The 6000-nt window shown below is 34.1% G+C and overlaps 1 pseudogene; it reads left to right on the forward strand.

Annotated features, from left to right (window-relative positions):
• The first annotated feature begins 4991 nt into the window (after window positions 1–4991).
• LOC112208549 (U5 spliceosomal RNA) lies at window positions 4992–5095 on the forward strand (annotated as a pseudogene).
• Window positions 5096–6000: the final 905 nt, after the last annotated feature.

Consider the following 6000-nt stretch of genomic DNA (forward strand, 5'->3'; position numbering starts at 1 on the left):
ATGATTTGAAGGAATCTCACAAACATAATGTTGAACAAAAGCAACCAGCCAACAAAAGATGTGCTGTAGGATTCCCAGTTACAGAGTTCAAAAACAAGCAAAACATATCTTTGAGCAGAATGGAATGGGGGAGTTCACAAAGGGAGTTATGGTGTGCTGGTGGTCTTGTTTTTCTTGACCAGGATGGGGATAACTGATCGTTTTTGAGCTGTACTCTATGCAGTATGCATTTTTTATTTATCTTATACTTCAATTAAAGTTTTTCTTTCTTAGTGAATAAAGCAAAAATCAGCATGAGGCTGGTGAAACAGACAGTTCTGCAGAATGAGAGAAGAGCAATGTCCTGAAGCATTTAGAAAGAAGGACTTTGTTCTTCCAGTGCTTATAGAACAAGAAATATTAGAAAATATCTGCTTTTGCTCCCCCTATGGTGCAGCAGGGTATTATGATGGCAAGAGGGCAGGAAAATAAGAGTGAGAAAAGAAAGGGAGAAGCTAAATTAATATTTGAGTCAGAAATAGTAAATAGTCATAGCACTAAAGAAAATTGAATCCATGATGAACAGTGAATACTGAACTACTTTTCAGAATCCTGTGGGTTCTCATGAGTCCACAAAGCGAAGATGGAGGGAAGTTCCCCCACTTTTTGTTCATTATCCAGATCAGAACTGCTTTCATCAATGTTATATATTGTGCTTTAAAAGCTTTCTTTTAAAGGATTCTCTGCAGCTTAAATAAGTTAGGATGAACAAAAAGCACCAGAGCAAAAGATAAAAAGCACCCTCCGACGAATATAGTAAGAGAAAAGGTGCAGATCAAAAAGGCTGATTACAGAGATTTATCCTTTGACTAATAGATGTTCCCAATAAACAATAACTCGTTTTAATAGAAGAAACATGGTTGATCTAAAAAATTTTAAAAGTCACAAGACTGAAGATCCTCTTCTACACATTTTCAATGCCATCTGGAATGGAGCAATGTCTGTAGTTTTGTAGCCCAAGATTTCTCTACTCATCCAAATTGTAAAGGTAACAGGCATTCTGTGATATACAATGTACTGCTCATTTGCCCTTTCTGGAAAAAAATTAATCACCACACTCCCAAAATGAATCAAAATTAAGAATAAAAGAAGAAGGAAAGAAAGGCCAGTCGGTGAGTATTGAAATCATCACTGAAACTATTAGAATAATGAAGGTAATTGTAAATTTCATTTTTTAAAAAAAGTTTTATTATATGACTTATCTATTCCGAAATTTTTCAGTGGGATTTATAACCCTAGGTTAAGTTAATGAAGGCCAAGAAGGAATGGCAGTTTATTTTTTGTGGGGGATGGAGGTGGGTGAGGGGTAAAATCCTTCTCTTTTGTAAAGAAATATTAAAATTCATTCTTTTTTTACTTTGATAATTAAATGTAAGATTAAGAATCTTTTGAAGTCTGTTAAGGTGCTTAATAATAAAATTAATAACAGAATGTCTCCTCTGCAAATTATTGAACAATACAAAAGTGAAATTGTGTGTATGACAAAAGTAAAAAAAAAAAAAAGCACGTAAGACCAAAACTGTTTAAACTTTAAATTCTAAAAACAAAATGAAATTATTTCCTTCGTTCAAGAGACTTACCTTTAAATCCAATTCTGTCACACACACTTAACACAAAAAGTATCTCAGAGTACAATTTAAGGAGAAGTTATAAGGCTAAATAACAGAAGCATAGTCACTGACAAAATTACAATTAGTAAAAACAACAGACCCTGACACTTACACGCGGGCTCATATAGGATTAAATTGTGAAATTACAAAGTACTTTATATATACTTGATATATAAAATATATATTTTATATATAATATATATATTTTATATATAATATGTATTTTTATATAATATATTTTATATAATATATATTACATATATACTTTTATATATTACAATGTGAAAGTAAAAAGTACACTTTACAATAGTGTAGGGATTGTGATGGAAACCTTAACATGTTCTGTGAACCATTACAACACAAATCAAATATGGAGAGAAATTATCCGCAAGAAATGAAAAATAAAACAAAATTAATATGTATAGGAAAAAATATATATCTTTTCTCAAATGGAATAGTTTACAAATTGATCAGAAAGCAATGCCGAATGACAAAAGCAGCATAGAGGACCCAGAAAGATCTGTTAGCTTTCTGCACATCAGCTGATTTACAGTATTTATTAGCAGGGTAAACGAAACACCTCCAACATGTTCTTTCCAGCCTCTCTGTTTGAAATACTTTGGTCTGATTGCAAGGACACCTCTTACTCTCTTCTACCCTAAGCTTAGATCCTATAGGCCGCCTTGGATTCCTGGAGGAATGAAATGGTTCTGACATTCAGTGCTCACCTGCTGTACGTTACTTCAGCATCTGAATGGCCTGTAATAGCGGAAAGCAATCCTTAGAGCCTGACAGTTTCCCTGAAGTGCATTTTAAAGGGCAAAAGTTATACATGGTAATAAAACTTAAAAATTTTAATAATTAAATCACAATCATGTGAAAAATAATTTAGAAGCCTCCTAAACGGTTGTTTTGTCAAAAAGATCCAGTAAAATTGAGTGAAAACAAAATGGCAAATAAAAATTAGAGGATGTGTTTAAAGCTATGCTGAAAGGAAAACTGATAGCCACTATTATTTAGAACATGAAAATGAACGAATTAGACATGTAACACAAGCGAAAAAAGTAACAATATGGATAAGACTAGAAATAAATCAGAGGAAAGCAAATAGGCAACCTCCTGGCAAATGCATTTTCTAAAAATATCAAAATCAGAAATAATAAAGTTAATGAAAAACAGATTATTAAAAAATAAATGTCATCCTTAATTATTTTAATTTAAATATTTGCTATGAAATATTCAGTACACGAGTTTAGAAAACCCACTCAAGAATTACAAAATTCAAACAGGTCGATAACCAAAGAAAAAAATTAATGTAGTAACCAATGAATTGTATCTCCTCAAATGAGTCCTGATCACTCTATGCATTCTCCCAAACTTTTAAGAAGCACATTATTCCTATGTTATATAAATTTTCTCTGGCAGACAGAAAAACGTGAGTGTACACCACATTAAATTTTGTGCAATTACTGTTACCCTGACACCAAAACATTGAAAAGACAAAAATCAAAGCTATAAATTGTTCTTTAACCTATGAATATGGATGCAAACAAACCTAAATAAAATATTAGTAGTACAAATCGTGTGTTCAAAGAACAACATACCATTGCTAAGTAGGGTTTATCCTTTGATGAAAGAGCAATTCCCATTGGGGGGAAAAAGCCTTTAATACACATTTTTTTTTCGGGGACAGGGTCTCACTTTGTTGCCCAGGCTGCTCTTGAACTCTAATACACATCTCAATAGATCCACAATGAGATCTGTTTGCCCAAATTGGTTACTTGTCCATTCTTATGATCATATGAATGTCATGGACTCTTTGGATGGGACTAGCCTGAGTTGTTTAAACGAATCAGTGTCTAGCCTTGTTCCCAACTGCATGACTGCAATATAATGGGGAAGGTATGGAAAACATGTTGGTAAGGCAAACACAATGTCTAAAACTGCTTCTTAGCTAGATTTATTGCCAGGCACTGGGTGGGTGGCTTTACATGTATCTCAAAACTCTATGGTGTGAGTACTATTTTTCCTATTTTATCAACAGGAAGCTGAAGTACATTCAGAGAAATAAAGTAACTTGCTCAAGTAACAGCCAGCAAATGGGAAAGCTGGGCTTCAGATACAGGCAACTTAAAATTGATGCCCATTCTCTTAACCACTACACTAAATATCAGTGGCCATAACGAAGATTACAGATGCTACCACATGCACACACTAATCAAATATTATGTAACACCAAATCCTTCCAAAACTATGGGATAGAATGGAAATCATGCTTACTCTTTAGAGAAAGCAAGCAGAATACAAAATTGCATATAATGTAGTTAATGATTTTTTTTGAGCTGGAATGAATTTGAAAGAGCCATATGGGTTTATTTGCTTTTCACTATTTTCCATTTTTCCTTGGTGAACATTTGTACTTTTAAAAAAAAATCTAAAAAGGGCCAGGCACAGTGGCTCATGCCTGTAATCCCAGCACTTTGGGAGGCCAAGGCAGGCGGATCATCTGAGGTCAGGAGTTTGAGACCAGCCTGACCAACATGGTGAAACCCCGTCTCTACTAAAAAGACCAAAAAAAAAAAAAAAAAAATTAGCCAGGCGTGGTGGCACATGCTTGTAATCCCAGCTACTTGGGAGGCTAAGGCAGGAGAATCGCTTGAACCCGGGAGGTGGAGGTTGCGGTGAGCCGAGATCACGCCATTGCACTCCAGCCTGGGTGACAGAACGAGACTCCATCTCAAAAAACAAATTTTTTTAAAAATATACTGTATACCCTACTAGATTATAAAGTTTTTATGAGCAAAGCCTGTGTTTTATTTTTGTAACCTCAAACACAGCTATGCACCTTACACATAACAGGCACAAAATAAATTTTTATCCATTTGGATTACAGCATGAAGGATTTCTATGTATGTCTCCTGCAGAGATTCTGTAAACAAGTGTGTATTCTCTATAGATATTGCAATAATTGTTTAGGTACTACCTTTTCAAACTGAAGTTTTACTTAGGCTTATTTTTAAAGATTATGCTAATTTTTATTTTAATGTTGTGTTTTTGTTGTTTGTACAATTTTACTAGTGCCTAGTTCACAGTCCAAATACAAATCTAGGTGATTTTTGAATAATAGATGATACTTGTTAAACTCTTACTATATCACTACTGTTCCAAGCACTGTGAGATATTTTCCCATTTAGCCATCTAACAGTTCTGTGAAATTAATACTGTGAAGCACAGGGAGGTTAAATGACTTCTGACAGGACACATAGCAAATAAGTAATGGAGCTGGGATTCGCGCTCAAGAAATATGACTCCATGGCCTCACTTAAGTTCACACACTGTGATACTCTGGTTTCTCTTCAGATCATATAAATCTTTTGCCTTTTACTGAAGATTTCCGTGGAGGGAACAGTCTTTACCCAATTTTTTGAGGCCTCTTGTTTAAGGATTTTTTTTTTTTTTAAGTTTACATGCTGTTTAATTCAACCACTGTTCTGGGTTTTATCTGTTTGTTTTTTAAGAAGGAAGTATAAAATCTTTATGTTATAAATAGACCATGTAATTGTGAAAAAAATTTATTCCATTGTATGACTCCTTGAAAGAATGAGGTGGAAGGATAAAGTAAGAAAAGTATAACTGAGATGAGAAGTGAAAGCAAGAGAAAAGGATTACAGATGACAGAATAAAGAGGGTGACTCAGTGACTTTGGGGTCAAAGTGTTGGTTCCTTTTTCACCTTGGTTGTACAAGTTTATTCAACAATAATATATTGAACATGTATGTACTAGCTGCCAAGGACATAATGGTGAAGAGAAAGAAAAAAAAGATGACTTCTTTGCCCTTATGTATAATAGCTTATATAATTATTTTAAGCTTCTATTATAATTATATAACGTAGTTTGAAGAAGTAGTTTACAGTGAGGTCAGCTGCCAGTAAGGCAGGCTGGCTTCTCCCAAACCTATCAATTTTAGAGGATTCACAAGAACACAGGAATCCCCCTTTTCTGTCATCCTTAATTTGTCCACATCTAATTCTGCTTTTGTGTTTGTTTTAAAGGGTTTTATTGTTGTGTTTTGGGGGATAAAGATTACAGTGTAGTCTACACATATTAAGTGTAAGATTTGAGAATTCTTGATTAATGCATACACTCTTATAACCCACTTTTGGAGACTATTCCCATGGGTCTGTTGTGTTGCTGTTTGTCTTGTAAGCAGAGGCACTATCTTTTAAAGGATGCTTATATAGTAAACAGAATCAGAAGACAGTGTCTCCCTCTGGAGCAAAAGACAAATTCTGTTTAGTAAAATTAAGATAATGTCTCCTTCCAGGGCAAAGGGCAAGCAGAGTTACAGCT

This window comes from Pan troglodytes, chromosome 13 (genome assembly GCF_028858775.2).
Source record: "Pan troglodytes isolate AG18354 chromosome 13, NHGRI_mPanTro3-v2.0_pri, whole genome shotgun sequence".
NCBI lineage: Eukaryota > Metazoa > Chordata > Mammalia > Primates > Hominidae > Pan > Pan troglodytes.